At 39.7% G+C, this 21,711-nt stretch overlaps 1 pseudogene across 1 annotated transcript; it reads left to right on the top strand.

Annotated features, from left to right (window-relative positions):
* Nucleotides 1-340: 340 nt before the first annotated feature.
* LOC147457162 (cytochrome P450 71AU50-like) lies at nt 341-2,444 on the top strand (annotated as a pseudogene). The gene is made up of 2 exons (XR_015188087.1): nt 341-895; nt 993-2,444. The product of XR_015188087.1 is annotated as a cytochrome P450 71AU50-like (transcript).
* Nucleotides 2,445-21,711: the final 19,267 nt, after the last annotated feature.

The following is a 21,711-nucleotide window of genomic DNA, read 5'->3' as shown; positions in this document are numbered from 1 at the left end:
TAGAAGTATAAAAGTCATTTTCAAGCATGCAAACAAAGTAATTTAAGCTGCTTCATATATAATATAAAAATATAGAAATCATTTTCAAGCATGCAAACAAAGTAAACGCTGCCCGTAGTTTAAGCTTTCTATTCACAAAACTTTTGAATCTTTTAGTGACACTTGTCTCTCAAAGAAGGTGATATAAAAAAACAAAAAGGACAACAAAGATATTTTATAAAGAACCTTGCCATGTGGCACTCATCTAGCCAAAGAATCCAATGGCTTCAATTTTGCAACAACTTTGCACACTTAACCTTATGGCCTTCTACATGCCAACAAGGAACCCTTCAATTTCCAGAAATTTATCGAGGGCACGGAACTCTTTCTAGAATGGCTTTATCCCTTTAAGAGAGCTTCACCATCATCAGCACCTTAATTGCATACACGCAGCATGTAAAGGGACGATGGAGGTGCTAGATGTAGCCTCTATTGCTGTAAGCATAATAGCACTGCTGGCTCTGCTGTTCTGCATTACACTAGCCAGAAGCAGCAGGGCAAGGCTGCCCGCATCTCCACCTGGCCGCCTGCCCATCATTGGCCACTTGCATCTTATCGTTGGTGCCAAGTTACCCCATTTCTTACTCTACAATCTCAGCAGAAAGCATTCATGCCCCCTCTTATGGCTGCAGCTGGGCCAGCAATCTGTGATTGTTGAATCCACTCCAGCTGCGGCTCGTCACATCCTTCAGACCAACGACCTCATCTTCGCTGCCTGTCCTCCCCTGTCAGTGCCTCGTCACCTCCATGGCTGTGCCGACATCCTCTTTGGATCTCCATCCGACGGCAGCTTTGCTCGTCTCAGCTCTTCATCAAGAAGAGATTGGAGGCTTTCCGCTCTATGCGTGCCCAGGAGGTGCGTTCCCTTTTAAGCTCTATCCTTGCGCGTCGGTTGGGACACCCATCACCATGCGCTCCCATGCTCACACACTTTCTGGCAATATCATGTGCAGAATGGCATTTGGGAAACGTCTATCCGACCTGGCTGTCCATTTTAGGTACTTGCAAAAGCTGGATTTACAAGGGTTTGACAGACAGACTAGGGCTCTTGCTAAGAGGTTTGACCCTGTCTTGCAAGAGATCATCGACACTCGTTACCATGAACGTAGAAGTCATAATCAGACAGAAATGACTCCAGATTTCCTCGATCTACTACTTCAATTGTATGTCTGGTTTGAGGTTAGGAAAAGCATTTACTTTCTTGGAATCAGACATTTATGATACTTGTAGAGGAATCGGATCTCTCTAGTTTACCTTATCTACAAGCGGTGGTGAAGGAAACCATGAGGTTGCACCCAATTGTGCCATTGCTAATACCGCATCCCGCAAGCAAAGCTTGTGAGGTTATGGGATATCAAATTCCAGCAGATACAATAGCATACATCAATGTTTGGGGAATTGGCAGAGATCCAGACACATGGGAGAGTCCCTTGGAATTTTGTCCGGAGAGATTTTTGGGCAAAGAAATAGATGTGAATGGAAAGCATTTTGAGCTGTTGCCTTTTGGGTCTGGGAGGAGAGTATGCCCTGGGTGGATGTTGGGCCTAGTGATGGTCCAAATTGCGGTGGCGAATCTTGTTCAAGCATTTGAGTGGAGAATAGCCAAAGAACTGGACACCACAGCAGACTATGGTCTGCTTTTCACGTCATCAAATCCTTCGATTGTCCAGGCTTCGCCAAAGCTGCCGGTGCATCTTCTTCAAGCAAACAAAGAGATCGTGGCCGGGGTCGATCAGTAAGCAGGGCAAAAACTTAGCTTGTCTAAGAGGAGGAAAGCACCTGTTTTTAAAGCTTTCCTGGTTGTGAAGCATGTAAAAGTGTCTTACTACTCAAAGAGTGTAGCTAAGCTGGTTGAATCTTGATAAAGCAAAAGATAGAAGCTTAAGCCAATCATAATACATCCTTGACATGCCTTTGCCAAAGATGTAACCGTATGATCAGATTGGCTCTTACCACAACATATAAAGCAGGAGGTACTAGGAAAAGTGTGAGAGAATATCAGGGAGCTATTTGCATCCGGCTCTCCTCTATCAGTAGTGATCTTGCCAATAGAACCATATCTAGAAATCGCATCCTCAAGCAAAAATTTGCATAGAGAACTTGTAGCTTGTTGTACACAAAGCTCTTCCTTCAAGCTGGTAAGTGAAATTTTCTCTAGCAAGAACAAGATACCTTATATGCCAAACAGCCATTGGCATTGTAATCAAATATACAACCCACTTATAAGGCCTGGCTAATGGATAAGTAGGATGTAAATTGTCTTGATGCCATAAAGTGAAATATATACCTTATATGCCAAACAGCCATTGGCATTGTAATCAAATATACAACCCACTTATAAGGCCTGGCTAATGGATAAGTAGGATGTAAATTGTCTTGATGCCATAAAGTGAAATATTCTAGCACACCATAAAGTCTCCACAAACTAAGCAACATCTTTGTACGTACGTTCCTTTCCACCAATAGTGATCTTTGATTTTGACAAAAGTTGCCCATATCCCTTTGTGTCCAGTCCATAAACTCTTATGAAACTCTTTGATCGCCTGTTATTGAGTTGCTTTATCACAAAAAACGCTTTGTGATACTTCTCTTCGACGTGTTGGATGCTTCCATAAAGGACCATGTCTAAGAAAGTAGCAACAAGCCTTTTTTAGGATCCTCTTGAGCTCTTGATCACCACTCCTTCTTGCCCTTAAAAGGGGCACCAATGATAGCTGACGAGTAATGATTCCCTTGAAAGTTTCAATATGAGAAAGCATAGAGGTCAACAACTTACTCTTGAAATTATCCAAATTATTCTTGCAATGAAGAATTTTGATATATGGTTTCTTCTCATATGTAGAACACGATAGGCACATACGTCCTGAGAAGTAAAAAGATGATGCACATCTTTACATAAGTGAATCATGTAGAGATGAAAGAAGGTATCGATGAGAAACTATATTTTTGTGTGCTCAATCCGTATGAGAAACTTGCCTGTGAGCAAGCACACGAGCAACAAGAATCAATGCATTATCATTATCTAGATCAAAAGGTTGAGGGAGACACAATTTGTTACCCAAGACAATCTCAGCAAAATCATCGTCTTTGAGAATAAAAATGGATTTGATAATGACAGAAGCTGCCATGAGAGAGAATGTTGTAAAAATAGGACATCAAGAAACTTACAAAAAAATAGACCTATATACTAGTCACATATGCAAATAACTCACGAGAACCTCCAAAACAAGCACATGTAAAGTGCCTTTCTATGATGCACATATTAGAGAAATTTGGGACTATTACTTTTAAAGAACGCCGAAAAAGAGGCATCATGCAAACAAGCATGTTCATAGCATTTGCTATGTAAACCAAAAGAAGGCACATTTTAGTTAGTGATAAAGTAGGGGATAGGGGTAGATAGCTAGCTAGAGAGGTAAAGAGATTGAGAGATAAAGTCATTAGGTAAAAGAGGAAGCCAAGTAGAAGAAGATTGGTAAAAAGGTAGAGAGAGCGAGAGACAAAGAAAGAGACGTAGAAAGGAAACAAGGTATAGGGATAGATGAAAGGTAGACAACTCACGAGTCACAACAACCCTCAAGGGGTACACCTCCAAAATGTAAGTATAGCATATGAGTTCAAAATAAGGGGTATTTTGTTCATAAATTTACAAAATTCAGCAAGATTACACTTACAAATGGGGTTTTTTATTTTATTTTGGAAAAAACTCCTTACGTATTGTAATAAAAAGGGGTTGTTTATTACCTTGTACCATGTAAGTGTAGGGTTTTTTTAATACCCTTTAAATGCACATGAAATAGATGATTTTGTATACGCGAAATCCCCCAAGAAACATCCTCTTAACAAAAATAGAGAATGAAGGATGAGAGAACGATATATAGATAAATAGAGATTTTTTTTTTTTGGGGGGGGGGGGGGGGGGAGGAGGAGGAGGAGGAGGGAGGGAATAGATACTTATATAATGTGCAATCAAATGATTTCTTTTTTTGAAGTATTTGGAAACAATACCATTGATACGGAGTTGAGGTATGGAGAGTTTTTTTGAGGAGCTTTTTTCTTGCTGAAATGAGCAAACATAAAAAAAAGAATCCCTAAAAAACTCCCTCCTAGAGCGAGCTTTTACTAGGGAGCTTTTTTCCTTCTCTCTCTCCCTCTCTCTCTCCCTCCGTGTCTCTCTCTCTCTCTCTTATACATATATATGTGTGTGTGTCTGTGTGTACAATATATATACATGTGTGTGTATAATATCTATATATTTATTTATTTATTTTTGTATATATACACAATCTATATGTGTGTGTGTGTGTGTGTGCGTGCGTGCGTGCGTGTGTATTCCTCTCTCTCTCTCTCTCTCTCTCTCTCTCTCTCTCTCTCTCTCTCTTTGGAGAGAACAAAATCACATTGAATCCCGGGTAGAGCAGAGAAGTACCCATGCTAATTTTTATGAAGAACGATATACAATGATGGGATCCAAATCATGCTCATGACCTCTCACTCTCAATGCTCACTCCTCGCTTGACTCTCCGCACCCTTTGGTTTCAACATGCTTCTATTCTTTGCAGCACCGCCTTGCAACCTCGTTTTCTTCCATTCTTCGGCCTTGCTTTTTCCAGCCTCCCAAAGCCTTCATTTAGCCCTCTATTTTTTGAGAACACTGTGATTCGTTCATCCCTCATGACGATAAATTATCTTCAATTTAACACTCAAGTTTTTGGTGCACTCAACAATCATCTTGGCATGGTCCTTGTTGATATTGCAATATAATTCATCAAATCCTCTCATCAAGATTGATTCAACTGCCAATAATATGCCCACCCTCCGCAATCAGTCTCTTCAACTTTTCGGGTTAATAACCACATGGCAAGATCATTTTCTGCATGAAATTATATCGCTCTCTCCCAATGGATTCATTCTCAGCAACAACAAAATTGTTTAGACACTAGCACCCACTTGAACATTAGCATGAGAGAGAGAGAGAGAGAGAGAGAGAGAGAGAGAGAGAGAGAGAGAGAGAGAGAGAGAGAGAGAGAGAGAGAAATGGCAGCTTCTGCCTTGACTCCTTCCTTCCTCTCATGTGTGCCATCTACATCAACATCTCACTGCTCACTGCTCCTCAAGCTTGATGAACTTGCTGATGAAGGAGAGGTTCAAGCAGCATTGTAGAGGCTTATAGGACAATCAACTATGCCGAATGTGTTCATTGAATGTAAACATGTTGGAGGTTGTGAAGATACCCTCAGATTGCATCACTATAAGAAATTTGAAACTAAGGCATCATTTAAAGAAGGTCCCTATTTATGCTAAGTGAGCTTTACATAAATTTCATAGGTTTATTATTCACATAAAGATTATTTTTTTAGAGAGTCACCCAATGAGGATGTAATAGACTAGATTGGACACAACATTATTTGGATTCAATTATACTTTTGGAGAGGTCATTTGAGAGAGAGAGAGAGAGAGAGAGAGAGAGAGAGAGAAATGAAATGTTATATTAACGTCTTCAAAAGGCCAAAATGATCTATGAGACCAAATTGATACAATCTTGGTGGATCTAATCCAATGTCTAGGTACAAAAATAAAAATGAAGTGAAAGTGAAAGACTAAAATCATCATCATCATCATCATCAGTGCCTGAGGATGTGTGGCATCACATGTTGTCCGAAAAAGTACTGCATCGATCGCTAAAGAGCTTCGTCAATGTCCACCTCTTTAAATAGTCGTACTAGACGTCTCCCATGTCCTGCTAGAATATTATTGATCCTCCGTTGATGTCATGGTTGCCCTCATAGACGTGGGTCTCTAGATCTCTCGAGCTCAATGTCTCTATCAACTAATATATCTCTCGTATAAGTACCCTTTGAAGTCTGTTGTGAGGCATGTTCATCTAGCTAATGGGTCCTTGCTTTAAAGAAGTCAACAATCTCCCTCTGTGAATGTCTCCCATTGCCTGATCTCCTCAAGAGAGATCTAAAGACACACACACACACACATACACACATGCACACGCACACGCACGTGCACACACACACACACACACACACACACACACATATATATATATATATACACATATATATATATATATATATATATATATATATATATATATATATGAGAGGAGAGAGAGAGAGAGAGGAAGAAAAAAAAAACTACCTCCTAAAAGGTGGCTCTAAGAGGGAGCTTTTTAAAGAAGCTTTTTCTTTTTTTGCTCAAGGGAACAAAAATCTGAAAAAGGCTCCCTCAAAAATCTCCCTCAATTCCCATCCCCATTGAAACCTATGGGGAAAAAAAAAGAGGAGGTGAAGGGAACTTCTAAAGAAAAGAAAGAGACATCTTGCAATGGGAGGTGAATGGAGTTCTACTACATCTTGCAATGGATTATAACTCCATTCATGCTTTCCCTAATGATTGCACTTTGTTAGAGGGGAGTGTACACACGTGGAGCTATGTCCAAAGTGTGAAGTAGATAGATATTAAAAAGATCTCCACGTACAAAAAGTGATGAAGAAGGTGTTGAGACATTGTTTGTTTGTGCCTTGAATCAAGTACTTCTTCCAATGCAATTTAATGGTAGCTCTAACATCATGGCACAAGGAGAATCTATCTTCAAATGTTGTGCTAAGGATTCTTGCAGATAGTGTGGCGTGAAAGCATATTGATGGCATTGTTAAGTATGGATCCTGATTCACCCCTTGTTTTTAACTCAAGATGCACATTTATAAGACCCCTGTTTTCAGGAGAAGCCATCGTGCGTGAGAAAAATCACTGGTCAAAAAATAAAAAAATCACTTTGTCGAAATATTCTTTTCCGTCAAATTATTATGAACGGGACGACGCTCGGAAAATGATTAAAAAACGATCGATCTATTGGATGATTGGTTGGTAGTAAATGACCAGTGCATCGGTGGTCGAAAGTCTTTGGTCGATGGCCGAATTCAATGACCGATCGATGAGACAAGAACCACTACACACACGGGTAGTTCTCATGAGAGAGGGCATCCCTTTTAGCCTATAAACCTATAAAAGGAGGCCTCTTCTACACCCAAAACGGATTGTGGTGGTGCATTGTGAAGGTGTGTGAGTTGGTGGTGTGAAGTGGTGGTGAGATTGAAGCAAGGAGAGAGTTCCATAAAGGGTTGCTAATTCTTTTGTTATCTACTTCAAGATTGAAATGCAAAGCCATTAAGTGGTTGCTTTCCTGTGGACGTCGCCCACAATGGGTGAACCACGTATATCATGTGATCTCTCTCTCTCTCTTTCTCTCTTCTATGTTTTGTGCGTGAAAATTATCTCCCTCCATTAAGTAAAACACTCTAATCTCTACTTAGATACGCCTCTATTTGCTAATAGGCAATGTGGCCAGAGTCTACGAAGTTTCACAAAATTTGTAGATGGCGTCAACCCATTTGAAAAACACTCACGTTCTATAGTGTATGGACAATTGTCATTGTCAACTACAATATTTCATCATGGCTAGCAGCTAAGAAGGAACATGTTCTATAGTGTATGGACAATTTCATTTTCAACTACAATATTTCATCATGGCTAGCAGCTAAGAAGGGACATGTTCTTAGATCTGATTGTGTCGGTCTGTATAATGTAAAGAATACTTTGTGTGTGTGTGTGTGTGTGTGTGTGTGTGTGTGTGTGTGTATATATATATATATATATATATATATATATATATATATATATAATATACACACAAACACACACTCACATATATATCTTTGACCTCTCCTTAAATAGCTATAATAGTTGTGGATAGTCATATAAGTGGTGGACATGAGCCAATATGTAGGTCAAAACAATTCCATCATTAGAGGCATTCTAATATGGGATAGTGCATGTTAACCCATGACGACATTCCTTATTTGTTGAATTTTTAGTCATGGATTGGGCTTGTAGTTCCCCTAGGTGCATGTTCATTGATTGGGTGATCGTCAATGAGAGGCACACCACAAACTTTATTAGTTAAGAAATTAGTGATGATTGGTTGAATGTGGATACTTGGGTGAAAGCATGCTTTGGTGGTTAAAAAAAATGACCCATTTCAATTGTACCAATGAAAAAGTGGGGATTGGTAAATTTTTTGTATTTTAGGTCAAAACTTGTCGGACCTTGTATTTTTAGATTATTCTTTCAAATATCTATCCAATGATATACAATATGATAGGTAGTTTTTCATGTGACTTGTAGAAATTTTAGCCCAAAGATTTGTCAAAGGTATTGTCAAGGACACTCCTTTTTGTACCACCAAAGTGTGCTTTTACCCACTAGCTTGTATGTGGACAGAATGGCCCACATAAAATATGTTGTAACTAAGTTTTGAGGTCATTCTCAAAGGTATCAATGTAGAGTTCTCTTGCTCTTCTTGAATCTTTCCTTATCCTCTAGATGTCTATGTGTGATTGTGTGTGAACGTAAGAGAGAGAGAGAGAGAGAGAGAGAGAGAGAGAGAGAGGGTGCATGCACGATCAAAGATAGATGACGGTATAGTACCGGTGAGGCCATTTAGCAGCAGAGGCGAGCTCCCTCATTATAGCAAGAGATTCTCTCGTGGGTGATGGCAGGTGAGTGACACATTGTTTGCATTTATCAAGCTTTTCTAGAGCAAGGTTGTGTAGTTGTAGGCTTCATGGCTTGCACATAGTACATAGCAAGGCCCTCTGTAGATGAACTTTTTGGAATCACTACCGGGGAACTATTATGTGACAAGCTCTACTTGTACTTTGTATTATTGTTTGAGCTCATGTTTTTTTTTTCATTTAGTAGGAAAGACTATGAAGGATGCATTTGCTGTTGATTTTGGGATAACTATAGGTTTTTAATATTTTCCTTGGTTGTTGTTAGTTCAGACCTATCAATTCTATTTGTGTGTGTATTGTCATTAATTGGTTCATTTTGAATTATCGCACCACAGTAGCAGGCAGGTCACTCAACAGCACATAGTTAGTCCATAGTTGTGGAAGTGATAAGGTTCTTCTTTTGATTTCTAAAAACTTTAGCTTTTGAAAAAAGGGAAAAAATGAAAAAAAAAAAACACTGCATAGGAGAAAGGGGAAGAATTTTTTTCAAAAGAAGAACTGAATTGACATTAAACAAAAATAACTTTAACTAGCCCCTATACGGATGGAAAAAGAAAGGCCCCAATGGCCCATGCCCCTCTCTCTCTCTCTCTCTCTCTCTCTCTCTCACACACACACACACACACACACACACACATTCTCCATAGCCTCCTCCTTGGTGAGAGAAATAGTGAGAGCCATAATAAATATATAGCCTAATCCTCTCAAGGGTAAAAAGGGCATGTGGCATAGAGGAAATCTCTTTCCCTCCAAAAGCTTTGCTTAGAATTGCACTTTCACCCACATACCTAGACAAAAATTGCTTGTTTTGGGGCCAAAACATCTGTGTTAGTCAAATGATATAGTGTACCAAGATCTACAAAATGGAAGGCAAACATCTTGTGCCTGTGAACGCTTGTAGGACACCGACGTCACAAGTATTTATGATATGGTTGAATAGCTAGAGAGCACTTCAATTTACCAAAGTACCCACTATCCATCCACATTAGGTTCCGGGTCTTCGACCGTGAACTAAGGTAGTGCAACCCAAGACCCACACATTGCGGCTAGTGACACTTCCTCTGATTATGGTGTGATGGAGAGACACCCTACATCAAAATCCGAGAATTCAAATCAAAATGTACCTATCCCAGCCCCATTGCCCAATGCTAGTGTTTTTAGTGGCCTAATGGAAACATTTAGTAGAGCTATTGGCTCAGAATCTACGACTAGTGAAGTAAACAAAGGGTATGGGGAGGTAGATTCAACTTTCGCATCTCATGTAAACCTTGCACTCCCTAAGAGTGTCCATGTGGATATTATACCCACTATATTGACTAAAGACTCTCAAGGATATCACCCGCAGAAGTTCTATTACCTGATGGCAGGAGTCTGCCAAAAGTGTAAGAAGCCAAACATTAAATGCAAGAGACTAGAGAGAAGGAAATTATAAGCTTACACATAGTAGAACAATGTCAAGCAATGAAGGCAAAGGACCCTATGATAGCATCCATACCAATCGAGCAAAGTTCTCCCAAATTAGTAATCGCTAAGAGTCAAACCATAGGGAGTCACAATGCATTTACTTCAAGGGAAACCTCTAGCACACCAATCTTAGATGGGATATTTCTCAATGAAAACTTGCAGTGTGACCTCTGACCTATACACAGGCTTCATATACCATGTGGGCTGGTTAGATGTTGTATCATCCACATCTAGTGCCACCAATTTAGAGGAGCAGCAACGGATTGGTATGTGACATCATCCATAGGATTGTCCACTTAGAGAGGTAAAACAAAGGAACGAACATGCCTTTGACGGGCCTTATGAGATTCTTATATACGGACAAGGCTAAAAAAATGACCCTATCAAGAATGGAGACTCCTTCAATGAGTCCCATGGATCCCTCGTATGTTGTTTCACCTAGAGTCTCAATGTAGTTTGAGCCCACAAGGAATACCTTTAGTTTTCTAAATGTAGCTCAATGTTCTCTTGGAGATCAGCCTACTCCAGTGATGATCATAATGAAAAGTGCACCCTTGCCCTCGATCGTTAGTACTAAGGCACTGCTACCTAGTAGTGTAGTGCCTACAATAGTACCTACAAGTGTGCATCAATCATATGTACATGTTTCCGCTCATGCTCATGTAGCTCCTACACCCCCAATCATTCTAATGGCGTATGCTCCACAATCACATTATTTGAGCTCTTATTCAAGTGGAGCCATGCCAATTAGAAATAGTATACCATATCCCACATCTGATATGCCTAAGGCCACAATTTTGAGCTTTGGGTTGGCATACACATGGTCCTTGGGTCCCATGCTTGGTACGGTATTGTGACAATCCCCGTCCCCCATTAGTTTCGAGAGCACCTACACCCGCTATACCTACCCATTTAGGTGATTTGGAAACATTTGCTTAAACTATCCATCAATATATTGCAGGAATATGCTTAGCATACCTAAGAGGGATCCTAGAAGAAAGGCGGTACAAGTGGCCATGCTCACCCAAAAATTCAGCGGGACGGAGATGTTAGAAAGCATATTGAGGTATTTGAACACATATGTGAATCTTTGAAAGAGCACAATGAGTTACATAAATGTAAGGCCTCAAGCTTGACTCTAAGCAAGAAAGACGGAGATGGTATATGATCTTAAGGCTTGAAGAGAACACATGATTATCCTACTCTTAGGATATTGTTATGGAAAGAGTACATACAAGAGGATTTGCTTTGGGGCATAACATCTTAACTCCAAAAAGCCAAGCAGGAAGAAGGGGAGTCAATGAGATTTTTTATTAGTCATTTGAAGCATTTGAATTCTCATTGTGCCCCAGCAATAATAGGTACTCGATAGATTCATTAGTGGGTTGCAACATGAGGATATAGCCTAATCATTAGAGGTATCAATGCTTGGGTAGCCATCACTGTAAGGGAACTAGGATATGGCAAAAATGAGAGTGAGTCATTCATAGTGTAACTAGAGTGTTACTTGACAAGAGATTAGAGAGAGAGGTGACATTAATAGAGATAGAAAAACATGGGTTTGTTGATTAATGAGAAACTACCTGCAAATCATGACTATAAAGTGGGCTAGAAGGAAGTGTAATGAGTAGGATACAAAGTGTGTAGCTTAAGCTTCTTTTATAGAGGAGGGAGCAAGCATCTAATGGCATAAGCAATGATGTCAAAGTGTAGGCTTCTAAAGTAGATGGGGTTTGCACTAGTTGGTGGTGTGGATGTGTCACACCTCCCAACAGGCCTCCCCATATTTATCATAGTAGAACCCAAATAGTACAAAGTAACCTCCCCTCGAGAATTTAATAGAAGGGTGTAAAATCAAAGTGAAACATTCTCCCAAGAGATTTCAACTGGGTGTAGGTTCAGAAAGCTTATCCCTAGAGAATTTAACACTAGGGTATAGGCAAAAATAAACCTCCCCTATAAAATGGCAGGCAACTAGATGGTAGGTCAAATTGGAAAATGGGGCTTCTTTCAATGTTGGAGGTCAAAAGGTGACTGCCTACTGCAAATCTTCAAAGTACTTTTGTTGTTATTGTTGATGTTGATTGCAAAGTATTTGTGTCGTCAAATTTGTTGTGGTCGATGCTTCTCCTCCCCTCAAAGTGTGTCAGCAAAATTGTCAAAGTGGATGTTGATAGGGGTATGCCATATGTGTTCAATTTTGTGCAAATATGTGATAGTGAGGATGGTCCTACCCAAAATCGGGCAGTGTCTAATCCTTGTACAAACGTAATTTTTGTGAAGCCGAATGTGATCATGCTTGCACATGTGAATGCAAAGTTTTTGTGCAAATGTGCAAAAAGTTTGTGCAAGTGCATGATGTTTGTGCTAATAGTGCTTTTGCAAATCTTGAAATTGGATGAGGCATACATGGCTTTTTGAAGACCTTTCCATATGACTATTTGAAGCCTTTAGCACATGGCGATGAGAGCCAATTTGTGTAGCCAATCAAACACTCCCCTTAAGTTCTATGTTGTTGTTGAGGACAATGAAACGAGGGACAAACAGTTCTTTTGACAAATGAGAAAGGCAAAGGGGTACAGTGCAGTGGGAAGTAGGGCCAAGAAAGAATACATTAATTTAATTTTTGTGTGAGAATAGCCGCATGTGAATGCACGTCGAGAGGGAGACCAAAGCAATAATGCTACATAGGTGGCACAGGAGCAGAGATGTGTGGATTAGACTTGGCATCAACGAAGTCACTGATAGGCATTTTTTTGGCTATCCAAAATTGGCATAGTCGTCTACCTCACCCTACCAAAATCACCCGAACACTATGGCTATCTCTACCTTTTCACTATACATAGGCATGTGTGAATTAGGGGATTTTTCCCATATCTCCTTAAAAACCCTCAATTAGCTAGTCACTAGGTTAGTTGAGCCAAAAAAATAAATAAAATAAAAAAGAAAAGTATATTATGGCTTTTTTGTGTAGCAATATTAATGTATATAGGGCCTAAATATATGAATTTTTTATTATGATTATTTTTTGTATTTATTTAAATATGAATACCTAAGTGTGTGTTACTTACCTAAGTATGCTATGTACATTTACTCACCATTACCATGATCTTTCTTACCATGTATTTTATAAAAAATCATTTCATACAAGCTTCTCTTATTTTTGGTGTGAATTCACTCCAGGGACAAACACATAAAGTTGAGGAGCGAGAGCCACGACCCAAGTGAGTACTACAATATTGGAATTGCGGGGAATTTGGGCATGCAATGTATAATTGTCCTTGGCCCCGTGGGGATCCAGGGAGACCTAACTTGAACTACACATTGATGAATGTAGATGAAGGAACTGGTCAGCAACCAAGGCTTCTACAAAGGCAAAATGGAGCAAGACCACCTCCACAAGGGGTAGAAGGAGTTCCACCTTTGCCATATCCAAATGTGCATGTGGTAGAGGTGGCAAATTTCTTATCACAAGTAGACTGTCATTGAAAACAATTATTCCAAATCTGTTTCTCCCAACATACTCCTTAACATGGAGGAACGAAAGGAAACCTTTGGTAGCTCCCTAGAACATGACGAAAATAGCACAGAGAAATTTGATGAACTAGCAACCAACCATGTGAGGTGCCAAAATAGTTTCTTCGTATCCTATCAAAATTAGTCAAAAGTTACTAGCCATCTTTATTCATTGGCCCTTACAAATTATAGCTTAAAATTGTATCGCTACATAGATGTAAAAGAATACTTAAAATGAGTGACAAGAATTGACAAACCTATTGGTTGAGGAGAATCAACATATGGAGGTTTGTTGGATAAGACAAAGTCCTCTCTGTCAATTTCCTTCATTGCTTGTGCCACTGCAGCTGATGTGAGTATATTATTCCCTGCACAAGCAGCAAATTATGGAAAAAATTTGAACTATTAGACAAAACCATAATTTATATTATAAAGTTATGTAAAATTCTCTCTCTCTCTCTCTCTCTCTCTCTACTATATAAGTAAGAGGGTTCACTGAGGACCCATCCTAGAGACTTGAGGAACATCCTTGTATGTAGCCACTATTGAGATTTTTGGTTTCATTTGATCGATATCCCACAGGCTATAGGGATTTGCAGGTAGGACGGGGGACTAAAAAGAATGCTGGACACAAATGTTTGGACATGTGGAAGCCTAAATCAATGCCAAATCTAGCACAAAATCTAGTAACGGAAGATTTTAAAGATAAGTTGACTAATTTTAAGTTTTTTTCACTAAATTTCACCTTACATGCTCCACTTTCCTATATGAATTAGCTTGAATCTCCACAGATATGTTGGAATCAAACATAGACATTCACTCGAGAAAAGGAGTCCTATGTGCTAGCCATCCTAACCATTTGGCATCCTTGTTTCCTATCCAACCCCTTCAATATATAAAATGACATTTGTGTCTTATCTCTAGTCCTCCATACGCTAGTAGGCTAGCCCTCCATGTCAGCAAGTGCCCAAACGCCACTGCCTATCGGCAACATCTCTCACCATCTCGATCTTTATCTCCTGACCTTCCGTGTTCCATGCATACATGCACGTTGGAAGACAGGTCGTGGTTGTAGGCCCACTCCCCCCCACGTTCCGTCCCGTAAGAATCTTTATAGATTCCTCTCAATAAACACCGGTTTCAAAATTAGACACACTTACTACTCGAGATTTATATTTTAAAGTTTTTACACCAAATTTCACCTCTCTCTTCTTGAGCTTGCCCCTTTTGCATCGCAGCCCCATCGCCAGTGGCAGCAATGGCAGCTCCTGCATGCTTTGCATCTGTTGACCTTGCTACCTCTCCCTTCCCTCAATGCTTGTAGGGCATCCAATGACTACACCTGCACACTAAGACTTGGATCAGCTGGTGCCTATGCCCCACACTTGCTAGGAGCAACAATTGGTGGGCCGTGAGCTATAAGCCACATCTCCTGTTGCAATGATATTCACTTGTTGTTGCATCTGTTGACTCCACTCACCTTGTGCCTTCTAAGATCAATACTATAACCTGTGATCCACACCAGTTATTGCAAAAATAGCTACAGCAAGATAATCCACAGCCCCACCTCAACACACACACACACACACACACACACACACACAGAGCTTGTTGCTCAAGGAAATCAAGCTATGGTGCTTGCGCAGAGTTGATTACCAAGATCCCCTTTCAAGCTTATATGGCCCTTGTGTAGAGTTTATGATCAAGCTTCCCTCTCTCTCTCTCTCTCTCTCTCTCTCTCTCTCTCTCTCTCTCTCTCTCTTGCGTTCTCGTTTGTTGGGGTGGACAATTCATGGCTTTTTTGAGAGTGCAACGTCCTGCAGCTTGTCGCAATACCCGTCAACATCTGTGTGTTTGTGTGTGTACGCGTGGTGGGCCCACACTGCCTATCTACTGTGTCACTTGCACAAGGCACACCGTCTGAATGCTCCTGGATCAAACTTGTGCTCAGCGCCCCCCCAAAATCCCTCCCCGTTTTATTATAGTATAGATGCTTTTGGAATTTCTTGAAATCTAAATAGTTTATTGTTACACTTAAAAAAAAACATAGTATTTTATTATGATATCACATGTTCTAAACTACTAGTGAGTTTCTATTTTTCTCAATTTATTACAATGCTTCCTAGGGTTTTCTGAGTCAATTTTTTTGATGTGTTTGGAATATATTGTAATCTAATCAGTTCATTGTTGCACTTGTTTTTTCAAAAAGTATTTTATTTTGATAACTAATGTTTAGAATATTAGTGTCTCTTTTTGTTTTCTCTTTTACAAAGAAACCTCTTACTATAAAATTCCTCTCAATAGTTTGGCCATTGAGAGGAATTTTATAATAAGAGGCTCTTGGTGGCAACATCCGATCTACTTTTCGATGGGGCAAGTCTCCCCTTTAATAGCTTGGATTGTGTTGTTCTGGGACGCTCCTGGTGCTTCATGCTTTGCAAGGTGATGGTGGTGAAGACCCCTCCATGATGCGGTGTTATGCGATCTCTTCTTCGCTTGGTAGGTCTCTTTTTTTGTGCATCTTGAAGAAGGTTTCCATTAGGGGTGGCAACCTTGTTGGTGTCTGTGTTGCTTTAAGATGTTATCTGATGGAATTTTAGTAGTTGGTTTGGTATAAGGCGGCTCCCCTATTCACCCATCCTTCATTTGTTTGGTATGTTGGTCTAATCTATTATGCTGCTCCCTGATGCCCTAGCTCGATGGCTTGAGCAATGTTTTCATTGTAAATTTTTTGGTTCTACTTTAATTCAATATTACTAACTTTTGTGAGTTTTTTGTTTTTTTTGGGGGGGGGGGGGGATCCCTCTGGATAGCCTTATGTAGCCATAGTGAATTTTCACCTAGTTTTAATTGAAAACGTTTGTTCAATAAATGGAGGTAGAGTTTCTAGGTAGCGATTGAAAAGGGCAAGGGAATTTGGGTAAGTGACAATTGATGACCTTTTATTGTCTGCGTAGGTCCTAGAGAAAGTTGAAAGGATAGATATGCCGCATGTCATCTATTTGATGAGACAAGCCAATTGAAAAGAAGCCATTATTAAACAAACGGTGAGGACTCCTAAGAGTGTTTTTTTTGTTTTCTGAAAGAAACCTTAGTGTTGTTTTAGGTCGGGAGACTTTCATTGTTTTTCAATGCCATGATCAAGACTTACCTTAAAATGTTATTTCTTTTTTAACATATTAAATGAATCTTCCTTTTTCTACTTTCAAGTGATGATTGAGACATACCTAGAATGTTACTATGATTTTAAAATATTAAAATGTTATTTCTTTTTTAACATATTAAATGAATCTTCCTTTTTCTACTCTCAAGTGATGATTGAGACATACCTAGAATGTTACTATGATTTTAAAATATTAAATAGTTTTTTTTATTTCATCTTTCATTTCACATTCTGAAATGTGTTTACATTTTTTGCATTCTATTGTTTTAGAATGCTAAAGTGAAGCTTTATTTTGCATAATCTAGTAAGTTTTATTCATACATACATATATACACATATATATGTTTTATGTATATTCTATTTTTAAAAATGCTAAAGTGAAGCTTTATTTTGCATAATTCAAGTGAGTTCTGTTCATACATACATATATATATATATTTATTTATTTATTTATTTATATTTATATACACATATAAATGAATTCTTTTTATGTCACCTTTCATTTTATAGACTCACATGGCTTTACTTTTCTTGCTTTCTATAGCTTAATTCCAATCAATGTTCAAAAAAATCTCTTTTATTAAGTGGCCACCATTGATTGAGTTTCCTCGTCACAAAGAAGCAAACTGGAAATACTAGGAGAAATTTTGAAATTTGCAAGTATTTTGTCACATATTTCACCGGTTTTTCTTCCTTTTACCATGGATTACAATAAGCTAGTCTCGATTTTCAATCGAGTCAAGGCTAAACTGTGGCAATCCTTCACAAATACTTAAAACTCAATGTAATGACTATCACTTCTTATTGTTTTAGAAAGCCATCGTGATCCTTTCACTTGTTTATGCTTGACTACTTTCCGTTGTCTTTTCATTTCTTGGTGGAGAAAAGAGCTCATTTCCCACATGGAAAAATGTCAAAAATGCCTTGTGGATGCATGCATTGCAATTTGTATGTGTCATCGGCATTGGTGTCGTTGTTTTACACACTAGTACGAGCGACCGCCTTCGGCAGCCTCTCTCTCACTCTCGCTCTCTCGTACAAGGGCTTCTCTAAGTTTTGGAGTTTAGCCTTCATGTCGCAGAGATTGCGACACATGTAAAGGAATGAATCGTTGCCTAAGGCTAGGAATTATTTTGAACTTACGATGGAAGAGGAAAAATAAGCACAACGTAAGAGAATGCACATTCACGTCCTCTCTCTCTCTCTCTCTCTCTCTCTCTCTCTACACACAGTCGTTCATTTAATGAGGGCCTGCTTGCAGTAGTGAAAATTGGATCTCTCTCTCTCTCTGTCCTCTCTCTCTCTCTCTCTCACTCACACACACACACACACACACACACACACACACACACACACACACACACACACATTGAGTTGGCTCAGCTTGTTGGTAGTGCTTGAACTCCCAAGCCACTTGCACGCGTGAGGCCTCTTCATAGAGTAGCTCATAATGTCACGCACAATGCAGGGTACCAAGGACTTGTATACACATGGATTCCTCGAACATCCAAGCTTTTCTCAATCTCTTTCATATAAACTATACAGTATAGATAAAGATTTTGAAAATTTGTAGGATTTTCAAACTATGTTAATGCATTCTTTATTGAATTTTCTTTATAATGATTATTGCCCTTGATTGTTTAGGAAGGCTTTAGAGAATACTAAATAAAAGGAGAAGTATTTCATGTGGCATGATTTAACTAGACATCCAAATTTGCAAAAACAAAATTCACTTTTGCTTTAGCAGTCTTTTCGGTATGGCATAGTTGGATGAGGTCGCCGCCTATAGCAGAAATTCAGAGAGCTCAAATGTTGACACTCATACCCCACTACTCCTCGAAATCTCAATCAATCATCCTCACTAGAGCTCCCTTCGTGCACATTCCTCAAACCCTAGTGCATCGACCTCTTAGTTATCTGCCCTCTCCATAAGATGCCTTTTGATGCCACTCTTGATCAAGCGCTCTCCAACATCCCCTCTTCCTTTGTTAAACACTGAATTTCAAAGCTTGGTGGTTGTGCCAAGAATTTTGTTTTAGATCTTCCATGGAAAGCAATTGTTTTCAGAACTAGTTTTCCTTGATTGATTCACTGTGGAATGGTGTGACTTAAAGAAGAGCAGTAGAGTAGTCTTATTCTGGAGGCTTCGTAGCATCTATCCTGTAAGACAAGGGAAGCTAGAGCCTGAGAGTCCACCACCCAACCACCCATTATATAGCAAAGCCCCTGGCCCTTTGCCCTAGTTGGGCTCCCCGTTCCACACCGCCTAGCCCGGCCCTGCCCTTGTCTAGTCCGGCCTTGCCGGTGTCCTGACATTACTCCCCCCTTAAGAAGAGTTTTCATCCTCGAAAACAAAAGTGGGGAACTTCTTCTTAGGAACACTAATGTTTTCCCAAGTGGCACCTTCTTCAGGTCGGTCTTTCCACTTGATTAAGGCTTGTTGACATACGTGATGATGTGTACGTAACTCATGATAATCAAGAACACATTCAGGTTCATGCGGTAGGGTATGAGGTTCAATGAAATCAACCAAAACCTGTTGGTCAATGACATTGTCATCCACATGTAACCGCTTACGTAAACGGCTTACATGAAACACCGGATGAATGCGAGAATGTGAAGGTAGTAATAATTTGTAGGCACGATCATCTACTTGCTTGAGTATTTTGAAAGGCCCACAATATCGGGGAGATAATTTAGGTGTCGGCCCAGTTTTTAGACTTTTTGAATGTTTTGGCACACTTAAAAATACTTCCTCCCCTTCTTCGAAGGTAACTTGCCAAAGTTTCTCATCAGCGTACTTCTTATACTTATCTTGTGCTTGCCAGACATTCTGACGAGAAAGTTTCACCATATCCATGTGGTCTTGGAGAAAATCCTTAGCCTGTTGGAGTTTTTTGGTTGTCAACCCCACCATAACTGTTGACCTAGGTTGAAACCCGTACATGAGCATGAAAGGACTAAAACCTGTTGTGACATGCTTAGCACTGTTGTAGGCAAACTCGAGAACAAGTAAGTATTCTTCCCAGTCTTACTGTTTTTTGCTGACGTATGCTCTTAGCATATCCTCTAGCACTTGGTTAACCCGTTCCATTTGACCATCCGTTTCTGGATGATCAGCTGTATTGAGGTTTAGTTGTGTACCCAATCGTTTAAATACAACTCGGTCACTAACAATGTTTCTTGGTAAACCATACAAGTTGTATAGATTGTTCACAAATAACTTGGCTAGTTCTGGTGTCTTAATCGTTGATTTGGTCGGAATAAACTTACATAGTTTCGTCAACCTGTCTACGACCACCCATACCGAGTCATGCCCTCGTACAGTGGTTGGTAAACCTACAATAAAATCCATAGAGATGCTTTCCCATTTTCCATTGGGAATCTCCAAAGGATGTAAGAGTCCTCCTGCTTTCAGGCGCTCTGCTTTGTTAACTTGACATTTTTGGCAGTGCAAGACATAAGCTTGAAAAAAGCCATGTAGACCTGGGCAGTAAAACTGTCGTTGTACGAGAGCATAAGTTTTTCTAATCCCCGGGTGCCCTGCACTTGGACTATCATGACATTCATAAAGAATTTGGCACCGAATGTCTGTGTCCGTCGGTACACAAACTCTCCCCTTATGGGGTAGGTACCCATTGTCGATGGTAAAATGCTTCCATCGCTATAGTTCATCACTTGATAAAGGAGAACTAGGTGTAGAAGTTAAGTGTACACTACCTTCATTGGAGTGAGAAGGATCTCTCTTTTGAACATGGCTCCACACTTTGGAATATGCGTATCATGCTCATATTTTCCTTTGAGAGAATCTAAAAATTCACTACGAAGTTCTGTCGACAAGAGCGAATTGATCTCTGGCATTCGACTTAGAGCGTCTGCCACTACATTGTATCGGCCTTTGCGATACCTTAGCTTGGCGTCATATTACTAAAGGATCTCGGCCCACCTGGCTTTTCGACCCTTTAAATCCATTTGTTGTGTAAACCATTTGATGCTTTCATGGTCAAACACAATATCAAACTCAACACCATACAGATAATGCCACCATGTTTTTAAGGCATACACTATTGCATAGAATTTGTGTTCGTAAGCAGAATAGTTCTACTGAGCTGCATCAAGCTTCTTGCTTTCAAATGCAATCGGCCATCCATCTTGTATAACAGGACTACTCCAATAGCACGGTCACTGGCATCCATTTCCAAAACGAATGGTTTCAAAGGATCTAAATAGCCAGTATAGGAACTGTAGCTAATGCATCCTTGAGCGTATCGAAACTGTGCTGTTGAGCGGATCCCCACTAAAAAGTTTTACCTTTGCCTTTTAGTTGATCCATCATAGGAACAACAATTTGAGTACAGTTTTTAACGAACCTTCGGTAAGACTGCAAGTCTATTTTTGTAAAAATGCGAGCATGAGTGAGCTTATCAAACAAGTTATCTACTCTGGGCAATGGATATTTGTTCTTAACTGTAACCGCATTTAAGCCACGGTAGTCTATGCACATGCGCATACTGTCGTCCTTTTTCTTCACTAAGAGGATAGGCGAAGCCCATGGTGAAGAATTGAGTTGTATAAACCCTCTGCTAAAGTAGTCAACAAGTTGACGTTCCACCTCGGCAGCTTCTCAATAACTCATATGGTAAGGTGGTTTACTAACAGGTTTACAGCCTGCAGCCACGTCAATGCTATGTTGTACTAATCGTGCCAGCAGTAATCCTGATGGCAAATCATTAGGAAATACATCTTGAAATTCCTTTAATAATTTGTGTAAATGAATAGCAACGTTTTCTTGTTTAGAATTAGCAATTGGTGGAATAGAGGAGAGAGATGCATGCGACATTGAGGGATGTTCAACAGACTCAATGTTACAAAGAAAATGAGACAGTGAGTAACACAAGAAAACTTGATCTATTTCATTATCAGAAACGAGCTGCATAAGCT

The sequence above is a fragment of the Adiantum capillus-veneris genome, chromosome 5 (genome assembly GCF_014529385.1).
Source record: "Adiantum capillus-veneris isolate H3 chromosome 5, ASM1452938v2, whole genome shotgun sequence".
NCBI lineage: Eukaryota > Viridiplantae > Streptophyta > Polypodiopsida > Polypodiales > Pteridaceae > Adiantum > Adiantum capillus-veneris.
The sequence above is the reverse complement of the archived record's forward strand: the minus strand, read 5'-3'. Positions and strand labels throughout refer to the sequence as shown.